At 49.0% G+C, this 13,064-nt stretch overlaps 1 long non-coding RNA gene across 1 annotated transcript in view; it reads right to left on the reverse strand.

Annotated features, from left to right (window-relative positions):
• Positions 1–2,015: 2,015 nt before the first annotated feature.
• LOC135967633 (uncharacterized) overlaps positions 2,016–13,064 on the reverse strand; it is a 69,185-nt gene continuing 58,136 nt past the window's right edge. Inside the window, exon 3 of the long non-coding RNA XR_010581777.2 lies at positions 2,016–2,354. This is a non-coding gene — a long non-coding RNA (uncharacterized lncRNA). The remainder of the gene's footprint in view (positions 2,355–13,064) is intronic.

Here is a 13,064-nt window from a genome sequence, read left to right on the forward strand (position 1 = left end):
GACTCTTTGGCCTGATTCTTGAGGCATTTTTATAACAATTGTCTTAAAATCTTGGTCTGATAACTCCACCATCTGTGTTTTCTTGGTGTTAGCAACTGTTGATTGTCTTTTCCCATGAATGTTGACATTTTCCTGGTTCTTCATAGTCCAAGTCATTTCGGTTGTTATCCTGGACATTTTGAACACTATATTATGACTCAGAGTCTTATTTAAATTTTATAGAGAATGTTGATGTTTACGTTTTAGTACAACCAACCCAGCTGGGTTCAGGTAAGTTTCAACCAGCCTCCTGTGGATTGTGGTTCTAACAGCCATTCAGTTTTCAAAGCCTCTGCAGTGCTATTTAGATTTGTCCTATGTGTGCACCACCCACTGGCAAGTCTGGGACCTGTGAGTTAGTCTGTTCTTTGGTTCATTTCTCAAAGTCTTCAATACACTACTTAGGACTGGACCCATTAGTGTTCATAAATAACTTTATAGGGTATCTTTCCCAAGCTCCTCCCTTTCTAAATTACCCTAGTACTTCCTAGTTTTCTGTGACTCTCCTTTTCAGTCCTCCACCCAGAGAGCTGAAATTTTAGTTACCTTAATCTGCCATTTATTTACCATGACTATGTCTGCATCTGGGGCCAGTTGGAACCACAGGTCCTCTGGTCGTAAGGGCAAGTTTTCCTCCCACAGAGATTTACATGATTGCAGGTCCCTACTACTACTGCTATTGCTGCTTCCATCCTACTGTCAAAGGATTACCTGGGCTAGGGCATAAGCAAAAAGGGAGAAAACAGGAGAAAAAACAATGGAGGGATTTTCCCCCACTGTCTCTGAGTATCAGGAGTCCCCTTTTCCATTCCGTAGGCTTCTCCTGGTCTGCACCCTGTGCCCTTTTCTGGATTTCAGGCTATCTTAAGTCAAGCCCAGGGCATACAAGAGAAAAAAATAAAACAGGAAACTCACCACAAGTCCAGAAGTACTTCAAATTCTAATCTTCTTCTTTAATCTGCCTCTATTATTTAATTTTCAAAGTCCTCAAGTAGCGGCACCATGCATTCTATCTAGACTTTTTACTACATTCAGTGGGAGAGGGAGAGTAAAATGTGCTTGCTCAATCTTATCTGGAACTAGAACCTGCCCCTTAACCGTTTGGCCCTTTGGTCCAAATGAGGGCACAAACCCTTCCTATGTCTTGTCAGGTGGGACAAAACAGTCCTTTTCAGAGGAAAGTATGAATTCTAACATTTGAGAATCCAGTAAGTTAGACAGCATTTGGATGTTAAGCTGGGATGAATCAAGGGACATAACGAGGATGGAAAGCAGGTAATAGAGAAAGGCCCTGACCGAGGATCAGTTATAAATCCCTACTGCCATATACTGTGTGCCATGCCCTGTTGTGAGCACTTTACATATATAATGTTGTTTTTCCCTCACAATATCTCTGAGGGAGGTAATATTGCCCTTATAAGGAGACTTAGGCTCAGAATGGTTAACCAACTTCAAGGTCACACAGTAAGTGAATAACAGTAAGTGAGAGCCAGGATCTCCCCAAGGCAATCTGGGGCCAAAGTCAGGAGCATAACTACTCCCTAAAAGAGCCCTCAGTTCTAATCTAGCTCAGTAGGCAGCCCCATGGGCTGGGCTCGCAGAAGAGTCCAGAGCTGGTTATAAAAAGCCTTGTTACCCAAAGACAAGAGGGTACTCCAGGTCAAGCCTGTAGGGCTTCAGCTACCAAGTTTTTAACTGCTTTGAAGTAGGAAACAGCAAAGATATAGGCCTGGGAATGGTGCCCCAGGCTATAGGGTACCTCTTATCACCTGTTCCCTCATCAATAACAAATGAAAGCAAGCATCAATGAACACTTACGGCCTTGCCCTTCAGGTCAGGGTTGTGGAGCAAATCTTAGGCTTGCTCATGGATATAGGCCTCCAGGAGTTCAGGTAGTGACCTCAGGATCAGAGGCAGGGATCCTGTCTTAGTCCATCTGCACTGCTATAACAAAATACGATAAACAAGGTAGCTTACAAACAACAGAAATTTATTTCTCACAATTCCAGTGGCTGGCACCAAGATCAAGGCGCCAGCAGATTCAGTGTCTGGGGAGAGCCTGTTTCCTGGTTCACAGATGGTGTCTTCTCACTGTTTCCTCTCAAAGTGGAGGGGAGAAGGCAGCTCTCTGGGGCCTTTCATAAAAGGACACTGTCTTAGTCTCCTTTAGTGTGGCTACAACAGAATGCCACAGAATATATAAAGAAAAATTCATTTCTCACAGTTCTGGAGGCTGGGAAGTTCAAGAGCATGGTGCCAGCATCTGGCAAGGTCCTTTGTGCTTCAACATTACAAGGCAGAAGGCAGAAAAGTAACTGAGTATGAGAGACAGAGAGAGAAAGGAGGTCAATCTCCCATGATAACAGCATTAATCCATTCATAAGGATGGAGCCCTCATTGCCTAATCACCTCTTAATGGTCCCACCTATCAACACTGTTGCACTGGGAATTAAGTTTCTAACACATGAACTTTGGAGGACACATTTAAACCACAGCAGCTCCTAGTCCCATTAGTCCCATTCATAAGAGCAGAGCTCATAAGACCTAATCACCTCCACAAAAGGCCACACCTCCAAATACCATCACCTTAGGGTTTAGGTTTCAATACATAAGTTTGGGGGGTACAAACATTCAGAACACAGCAGATTCTAAGCTCCAAAGCCCCCGCCCCACCCCAAGCCTGCCAGGCCTCCAGAGTCCTGAGCTATCTACCACCACCCTCTTCCTCCCCCTCTGAAATCTCAGCCTCACTCTGCCTCTCTCTGGTACAGCCTCTGCCCTCCTGCTAGATCTTTTCATTCACCTTTTGCATCTCCTCCCTTATTCCTCAATGCCTTTTCCCCATCTTTTCTCTCTTCTTCCTTTTTTCCCAACACTTCCTGTTCCTTCACTCTCTTCTTCTCATCCTACTCCTTCCCTCTCCTTCATGTCAGTTTCATTTATTCCTTCCTTCAACAGTCACCAAGTGCCATGTGCCCAGGACTGGGATAAGTATGAACAATTTCAAAAGATGAGCATACAGCCTTGCCCTGGAGGAGCTCACAGTCCTAATAACAGATAAGTAAGAATGTCATTTGACAAGTTCTTAAAACGTCTAGGCTCCTGGGCTGATTTGAAGAAGCTCCTGCCTCCCTCCCTCTTCACTACCCTGAGTCTAAGCACACTTATTTCTTAGAGACAGCTTCTCAGCCTCTTCTAGGGACAAGAGCAGCATTAAACCTTATGACACCTTTGTGCAAGCTAGAAAAATATATCCCTTTCTTTGGGAAAACAGGGCCCTGTACAAGGATGCATGCTTTGCAGTGAAGTGTAGGTTAGATTTCAGCTCCTGTTTCCCCTGTTGGCTAGAACGTTTTGTGCAGTGTACAACATACCCAACAGTTTATGACAGCCCTGCTGTGGGGTCCATGCCTTAGCCAGTGAATGGCTCTGCTTCTCTGGACCTCCTTGGGAGTCTTTGCAAACTGAATGATGTACTTCTAGTCAGATGAGGGAAGCTAACATAGTGTTCAACAGGAGCTGCCTGACTTCTCTGTCATTTTGGCTAGCTGCAGTTCTCCTCTTGCTTCTTTGGCTGAACCCCTCCTTCTCTGCTTCTCCCTCATCATCCAACGCTGAGGAAGAGAATGCATCTCTTGCCTGTCATCTCTCTGAGCAGTTGGAATCGACAGGTCCTGAGGCAGAGGGACTGGCCCCTCCTGACAGCAAACTAGTTCCAGATAAATGAGTATTGGTTTTACTCTGTTAGTTTTTCATTTGTAGCTATCCTTTGATTTTTTTCCCCCTGCAAAATTGGTTAAGCAATGATAGTATGTGTCTGGTTCTGTGGTTGCATTGATTGGTCAGCTCCTGAAGTCTGGGTATTTGCCGGATTTTCTGTTGTATTTAGGTTTCCACTCCACCCCCACCTCAACTACCTCCTCTATTTTTGTGGAAAAGGTAGGGAGGAAGGGAACTAACACATATGGAGCAGCTATTAATGCCAGGCACTGTGTGGGTGACTTATGCCAATTGCCTCATTCTATCTTCCAAAAACAAAACAAGCCAATGTGGTGGGCATTATTTGTCCTATTTTGCAGATGAAGAAAATGGTGAGAGATTCAGAAACCTGTTCAAGGTTGCATGGCCAGAAAACAGCAGAGCCAGGTGTGGCTCCCCTGTTTCCCCACCAGACTCATGTTTTATGACTGGCCGGTTTGCCGGGTGGCCCTCAGCAAGTGGTTCTCTCTAGACTGCAGTCAGCCTCTCTGTGAAGTGGAGAGGCACTCAATCCAGCAATGTAATGAGGGTTATTCCCCCAGATGAGGAAACTCTGAGATCATTAGAGAAAGGTCAAAAGCAAAAGGCATGGTGACGGTGAAGGGGGAAAGGGGACCTGGTGAGTAGAGGAGCTGGCAGAGGTGGAGAAGGACCAGTGGGGAGGGACAATGGAGCAAGCTGGCATGCAGGTGTGCTTGCTGAGTGGGCAGGTTCCCAGCATCGGTCAGTCGTGGTCTTCACAGCAGCAAATGGGTGGTCCAGTTTGTTTTCTCTCCAGCTCAGCCCCTTTCCTCTTGGTGGAGTCATCCAGTTGCTGGACATTACAGGAGCCCACCTTTAGGCCAACTTCAAGAACTCACAGCTAGAACAGTCTCTGTGGACTGGAGGAGCCCTTTGTGATTACATGGGGCTTAGAACTCAGCATGCCTACAACGTTTTGTTAGGAATGGTTCTCTGTGGATTGGCCAAGCCTTTAGCTACATCTGATTGCTAGCAGGAGTAGAAGAGGGAGATGGGAAGGGGGGTCTCTGCGGGAAGCAGCAACAAGGTGAAATGGCCACCAAAGTTTAAGACCCTCCCATTCACACACCTCTTAGCTGTGTGACCTTGGATGAGTCACCACTTCTCTGAGCCTTAAAAATAAGAAAAAGCTGATATTTGAGTGCTTACCATCTTTCCAGCACTAATCTAAACACTTTCCCCATATTAACTCATTTAATCCTCAAGACAGCCCTAGGAAGAGTATTATCCTTATTTGACATCCATCAAATTGAGGGTAGTTGTGATGATTAAAGAGGTAAAAACAAGAAAGCAGTTTGTAAAGCGTGTGTGTGTATGTGCATGTGTGTAAGATATTATTGCAGAAATCAGCACCACCATAGCCCATCAGAGAGTAGCAGCATTCTGGCCCCTGGCATCCCCTCAAAAAGATTCTGACAACCTCAGGGGTCACCGAGGAGGCTTCCTGGCCCTGATCTTGGCCTGACCACTTTCACTCCACCCACCGTCCATTCACTCAACCCACAAATATTTGAGGACAGATCAGGGACCAGGCATTGTTCTGGGTTCTGGGCCCAAAGAACAGACAGCATTTCTGCATCTGTGGAGATTACATTTAAGGTAGAGAAACAGACTGCAATTTAATAAATGGGTGGTCTGTAGCAAAATCTCATGCAGGAAAGAGAAGTGCTTGGAGAAAAATAAAGCAGAGTTGGGGGTTCGACAGGGATGGTGAGGGAGGCGCTCTTGAGAAGATGACACCTACCCAGAGACCTGAATGAAGGGACGCAGGACCGGCAGCCACAGGACACATGGCTGAGAAGAATGAGTGAGTGGAAAACCAAGTCAGAGCGTCAGCAGGACCACACTGCCCACGCCTTTTGGGCCACATGAGGATGTAGGGTTTATTTTAAGCATAAGTATTTGCCTTGGAAGACTCTGAGCAAGGGGTTACTTTTTTTTTTTTTTGTATGCAGAGTCTTGCTCTGTCGCCCAGGCTGGAGTACAGTGGCACAATTTTGGCTCACTGCAACCTCCGCCTCCCGGGTTCAAGTGATTCTCCTGCCTCAGCCTCCCAGGTATCTGGGATTACAGGCGCCTGCCACCACGCCTGGCTAATTTTTGTATTTTTAGTAGAGACAGGGTTTTGTCATGTTGGTCAGGCTGGTCTTGAACGCCTGACCTTGTGATCCGCCCGCCTCAGCCTCCCAAAGTGCTGGGATAACAGGCATGAACCACCGCACCCCGCCTTATTATCTGATGATAAGGATGCAAAGGTGACCATATGCCCAACAGGTGATCTTTCTAAGACACTCATGTCAGCATCTCCACTCCTCACCCCTGGCCCTTTTCTAAAACCCCTTAGAGGTTCTTCATCGTGCTCATGCCTGGTAGGGCCCTGCCCCCATGGCCTCTTGGTCACTCCTTCCTGAGCACCAGCCACACCTCCAGGCTTCCTAACCCCTGACCTGCTCTCTCCTGTAAGCCAACTCGTTCTGCCTGGATAGCCCTCCCCATCTGAGCCAAACACCCCCCAACCCACACCCCTATCCTCGCAGCCTTTTTCTTTGGGAACTCTTTCCGGGCCACCTGGCCCATAGCAGTGGAGGGCCCTGCACTTTGCTCTCAGAGCCCCACGCTGACAGCCATCAGACTGCATATCACACGGAATAACAATTATCTGCTCTCTCGTGAGTCTCCACCAGACCCTGCAAGCTCCTAGGGTCTGGGCTGGAAATTACCCATCAGTGCGTCCCACCCCCGAGTGCTGAGCCTGACAGGCCATAGGGGTCACTTAGCAAACACTAGCCGCATTAATTATTATTAATTAATAATAGAGGATGGATCCCACCACAGCTGCCCACTCTCTCCTAGTCCTACTCCATGAGGACTCCTGGCTTTCAGGGTGGGAGTGGAGACCTGAGGAGAGAATCCCCTTCTCCTGCCCCTGGGAGAGGCACAGCAGGCAGGGCCAGGCCGACCCCGAGGGGCCAGGAGGCAGCTGCTAGGCTGATACGGAGAGGCAGCCAGCCGGCAGGGCTCGTAAACGGCCCAGTTACATTTATAGCCATGTTCTTATTAAGCACCAGGAGAGGAGAGATGAATCATCCCCCGCCTCCCACCCACAGCCTGGGGAGGTGGAGGCCACCAGCCAGCCTGGCCTTAAATCTCAGGAAACTTAAAAGCCACAAATGCTCAGGGCCAGCCCTGCATCACCAGGGACAGCAGAGAGGAATGCAGGCTGCTCTGGCATTCATCCCCATGGGGTCCAGGACAAGGGCAAGGCGTGCAGGAAGGCGGGGGCTCCCTGAGAGGTCCTGGGAACAGGATCCTCAGTTCAGACCCGCACACAACATTGTGTGACTGAGACAGTCAAATGACCCCTCTGGACCTTTGGGCAGCATGCTTTCCCTTAACGAACAGAATCTAGGTGTTTCTGGGGACACGCCCCTCAATCCTCCCATGTTACAGAAAGGCAAAGCAGAACCTGCACGAGACCCTGACCACCAGACCTCCAATAACCGTGCTCTGAAAGGTCAGCGGTGCAGCGGCCTGGCAGACTGTACATGGCCTTGAAAGGGAGGTCAGGGATGGCATTTATGGCCATGTCGTCAGGGTGTTCACACCCAACCCTGACCCGGGAGCCATGATGCCCGTCACCCTCCTATAGCAGAGTGTGCTGGGTGCTTGAAAAATGTCTGCCCCACCACCATGCTCACTTCTCTGGACAGCAGAAAGGTGAGGATTGCTGTACCCATTTTATAGACGGAGTAACTAGAATTCGAACAGTTGCCAAGACTAAAACGTGGATTGGGCCGCCTTCACACCTGAGGCCTTTCTCTCTCTTTTTTTTGTACGTGTAATCGATTTCAGTGGGATTTATTAGGGTTTTTAAACCCTTTTTATTGTGAAATATAACACAAATACCAAAAATTGAATAGCCCATAAATGTAGAACTTAATAAGTTATACAAAGTGAACACCCAGGAAACCACCTCCCAGGTCCCAGGAAACAGGACATTGCCAGTGTGCCAGAGCCACCCATGCGCCCTGTCCCAAGGCCAATTCCTCCCTCCCTGTTCAGGGAACCACATCCCAGCCTTCGTGGGAGGCTCCTACGCTAAGCCCAGATTCCTGGAATTCAGGAGATTTAAGAGCACTGAATAGGAAGGCAAGAGTCACGGGTTCCACATCCATCTCCTCTTGGTGCCTCAGTTTCCTCATCTGTAAAGTGAAGAATTGGACCTCTCCAGCCCAAACAGTCTAGAATCCTAAACCAGCAAGAAGACAATTCGGCTGGGGTGATGGGTAGGGATCAAACAGTGCCTGGATATTCCTTCACAGAATAACCAGCAAGAAGACAATTCGGCTGGGGTGATGGGTGAGGATCAGAGGGTGCCTGGATACCCCTTCATAGAATGTGCTTCCTTCCTCCTCATCCCTGGGAGGAGATGGTGCTCTCTCACCACACCTAGGGGCTGCGACTAGGAGGAGCCTCTTTCTGCCTGCCACAGAGATGAAGTTTTGGGGTTTTCTGCTTGGAGATCTGTGGGGAGCCCTGGGAGCTACTCAGTTCTGTGGGCTTATCCCCCACCCCCACCAGGGAGCCTGGAGTCTAGTTTTGAGTAATTCCCCAGAAGCCAAGTGGAGTTCCATCCTTCCTGCTTCCCATCAAGACCTCTGATGTGACTTTGGGACCCCTGACCACCTGCACCTCTCCTGGGAGGGCTGAGCCAGCTGCACAGGGCTCTGCAGCCTGGGTGCTGGGAAGTGTACGCCTGTGGGGAGGACGAGGAGAAAGAAGAAGGGGGAAGGGAGTGGGAGGGCAGGTGGGGTCAGCATTCCCTGAGCCCCTACTGTGTGCCAAGCACCGCAGAGGCACTTGGCATTCATCATCCGGTTTCTTCAGCCTCCTCATGTAGAAGAAATACTAACATCTTCGTCTTCCAAAGGAGGACACTGAGGCTGAGTTTAAGATCTTGCCCAAAGTGGCACGTCCAGGAAAAGGCAGAGGCAGGCTTAGAAACAGGCCCCTCTGACTCCAGAGCTCTTCATGTTCACTCCACACCCAGCCCTGGCACAGAATCAAGAGAGGAAGTCAAGTAAGTCCCGAGGCCTCACTCCCTCCTTCCCTGGCTGCGAGCGTCACGGTGGTGATGAATGACGGGACTGGATATATTAGCACCGGAAGTACGTGGTGATGAAGGTGAAATGAATTGGAAGGAAGAATGAGAGTTGGGGTGGGGTGAGGCAGGCGAGAGTTGAGAGAACAAAGCAAGGTTTCCAGCTGGGAGGACTAAGGAAATAGTGGAACCAAACTCCAAGACAGAGAAGAGCAGGTTAGGCCAGGCATGGTGGCTCATGCCACCCAACACTTTGGGAGGCCAAGACGGGAGGATTGCTTGAGCCCAGAAGTGCAATATGGTGAGACCTTGTCTCTACAAAAAATACAAAAATTAACTAGGTGTGGTGATGCACACCTGTGGTCCTAGCTACTTGGGAGGCTGAGATGGGAGGATCACTTGAGTCTGGGAGATCAAGGTTGCAGTGGCCATGTTTGTGCCACTGCATTCCAGCCTGGGTGACAGAGCAACACCCTGTATCAGTAAAAGAACAAAGAAAAGAGCAGGTTTTGGGTGGTGGGTGTGGGGCAGGGAGTGCCAGGACTTGATTTGAAGACTTTCAACATCTTATTCACTTCTTTATCCCTTGCTAAGAGCCTGCCTGAAAGGCCCTATTCATGTTGGATGGGCAGATGGGTAGGTGGAAGGTTGGTTGGAAGAGGGAGGGGTGAAGAAGTCAACATATTTATGACCAAGGGACTCTAGGTTTTTCATTGCATTCCAGATGGAGAGAGAAACATACATTTGGAGTAAGTACCCTACAAGCAAGTCACATCACCCAGAGATGCCTAACTGGGGTCTTATGGATCTCCATTCCTGGATCTCCCCCCCAGCCCTCCTCCTTCTCCCCCTGCCTGCCTTCCCACCCTCAGCCCTCATTTCCCCTTCTCTCTCCCTTCCTCATTGCCCTCCAGAACCCAGAGGGGAACATGCTTCTCAGAGACCAGGAGCCATGGGTGTGAGCTCCAAACTCCTTTTCTCATACCAGCAATTTCAGCCTGGTGAACCTGGGACTCGGAGAGTCCTGGCATGCTGGTTGAAGACCCCCAGCAAGACCTGGTGCCGAAGTGGGACCAGACTACCTGACCACTTAGCTTTTAGGGCTCGAGGCTCTGCTGGAGGAAAGGAGTCAGCACGGGCCTGCATTTTCTGTCTCTGGAAAACACTGAAACAAGTCAACCTCCCAGCCACACTGAGCTCCTGCTGCCCAGACTCAGCGAAGGCCATGGCTTCTCAGCAGAAACTGTGATTGTTCATGTTGCCTTTCCTGCTGAATGATTTTAGTTGAATAATTTTGCATGATCTCGGCACAGCAGGAAAAAAGAGTCGAGCTGAAGACACAGGGCTTATAGTGAGGGAAAAGGGGTAGAACTGGAATCTGAAGAGTTCCCTTCAATCTGACCTTGGCCAGTGACTGGAATTTCCAACCAACTGTTGCTGGTTACCACTAATGACAGCAGCCCCTCCCCCTGTGCACTGCTCTCAGTGGGTTCTCAGAAGGAAAAGGTCTCAGGCGTGGCTCCCAGCCTCACGTGGTCATGGGTAGGTCCCACGTTGATCGTCGTACCAGACAGGCATTGCACTAGAATTATTCCACTGAATCTCCACCACCTCCCCTCACCTACCACCCCCTCCTCAACACACACACACCAAGGAAACAGGCATTGTCATCCCCATGTGCAATGAGGAAACAGGCATGGCACAGACTTGCCTGAGACCTCCACCCAGTAAGGGCTCACAGAGCCAAGGTCAAGCTCAAATTGACAGACCTCAGACAGGATTGCTCCTGATTCCAAGTGAAGGCCTTACGCTTACGCTGGGAGTGGAGAACTTTTTCCAAACTAGAAGGAGGCCCTAGGAGAGAAGCAGAGTCCAAGAGAGAAATTCAAGGAGTTTCCCTGGACAAGGAAGAGTCAGAAAAGCAGGGCAGTTAGAAGATCTGGAAAAAAAGCTGAATCACAAGTTAGAGCTGCCAGGACTCTTAGAGGGCTTGAAATTATCCCCTTCACTTTGCACATGAATTTCACAATAACCCCAGAGAAGTCAAGCAGCTTGGCCAAGGTCACACAGCAGCAGACAAGCCAAATGCTCCCAAACCCCATGACCTTACATGGGATTGGGCCTCCCCCTACCCACAAGGCCAGCCCAGCTCTAGCTCCTATGAAGTTAGGTCAGGCTGGGGCCAGAGGATGGATGGGAGGTGCCCAGGCCAGGTCCAGGCGGGGAAGGTGGTTTCTCCTGCTGTCTCACCCCCGCTCATTACTATTCCTGGCATCATCCCCCTCACACCCCTTCCCGTGGAAACCCAGTGATGCCGAGAGCTGGAATTTGGACGTTTTCCCAGCATTTGGGCTGTTAATTAAAACTAATAAATCTGCCACTTGGAGTTCAGTTGAAGAGGAGAAAGGGAGAGGTAGGGGAGGGAGATGGGGACTGGGGTGTAGGATCCCCACACACACCCCTACAAGGGTCTTTTCCTTTCAATCCTGCCTCCTGAATTATTTTCTCTGTTGGCCACTTATTCATTCCACACTTGATTCTCCCAGGCCCTAACCTCTGCCTGAGTAAGCTCTGGTTTCTTCTGAAAAGATGCAAAAGATGTGCTTCCAAGGCAGGAGCTGGCCAGTCATTTCCCTGCCACTCCATGGGACTGGGCAAAAAGCATGAGACCCAGGTGGGACAGACCTGGGTTCAAATCCCAGCATTGCCCTTTCTAGCCACATGCCCTCTGAGGAGCCACTTCACCTCCCCAGGCATCCCCTTCCTCACCTCGAAAATGCAGACTGTAATTCCTACTTTGAAAGTTTCTTGCAAAGATGACATGAGAAAGTGTGCAAAATAGCCTGTTGCTAACTGTTCAGTGATCTCGCTCTGTGATCTGTTCTGATCCCCACTTCTTTTTTTCTCATCTCTCCTGACTCCCAGAGGTTCCCATAAACAATTGCATGTTGAGAAATGATACGAATAGCAGTAATGTCACCTTATACCTGTAAAGCAAATTTCAAACTCTCCCATAGTTTAGAACTCTCTCTCTAAACTATGGAGTGCCATGTCTACATCCCTATAGCCCACGCACAAAGCCATGCGCTATCCAGGCAATGATAGCGGTTTATTCATCTTTATTTTTCTGTGCCCACCACAGTGCTAGATGCATAGGGATGGATGAAAGAAGTGCATTCATACCTGGAGGGGACATCTGTTCCACTTGTCTGCCCAATGCTCTGTCTCCTTCATCTAGTAACAAACATCTCCCCTCTGCTTAGGGAACTGCTTCTCCTCTCTCGCACAGTGTGTTCCTTTTCTCTCCTGCTACACAGGTGGCCATGTGACCATGCTGGTCCAATCAGAGCCTTCTCTAGGATTTTTCTTCTTGAGACTGTTGAGGAGCACTCTTTCCTGTTCAGACATGAGGACAGTGGGTAGGTGGAGCTGCCTGTGAGCATGCCTCCAGCCTTTCTCATGGCAAAGATGAAGTCATGCACAAAGAGACAGAGATGAGAGACAGAAAGTGGGTGCCAGCTCCACTGGCTTCAACCCTCCTATGATCAAGTGATATGAGCCAATGAATTTCCTATTTCTTCATTAAACATAATCGAGCTGGGACTCTGCCATTCACAGCCTTTGACTCACACAGTATCTATCATCTCATTTCATCTTCTCAATGACATCTCAAGCTGGGCCAGCAGAGATTGTTGTTCCCATTTTACAGATGAGAAAGTCAAGTCTCAAGAAAGTGAATTTATTTGCCAAGGCTGCAGAGCTGCTAATGGTGGGATTAGAACTGATAACAAGTACTGATGTTTATTGAGAGTGGCAGGTGCTATGTTTAGGGGATACGCATTCTCCCACACCATCCTCTCAATAAGCTGGTGACAGCACTATCAATATCTGCCTTTATACAGATGGGGAAACTGAGGTTGGAGCAGTTAAGTAAATTATCCAAGGTCACAGCGAGTCATGGAGTCAGCCTAGGTCTATCCGTCCAGAGTTGAAGCCACCAGCCACCCACCTGCACTGCCTCCACAGCTGCCTTTCTGGGAGAGGAGTATCTCTGGGCGATGGAAGACTAAGAGCACAGAAATAATCAAGTACCTGCTGCATGCACAGCTTTGTCCATGGGCTCAAGGATACAGAAATGACCAGG

This window comes from Macaca fascicularis, chromosome 16 (assembly GCF_037993035.2).
Source record: "Macaca fascicularis isolate 582-1 chromosome 16, T2T-MFA8v1.1".
Lineage (NCBI taxonomy): Eukaryota > Metazoa > Chordata > Mammalia > Primates > Cercopithecidae > Macaca > Macaca fascicularis.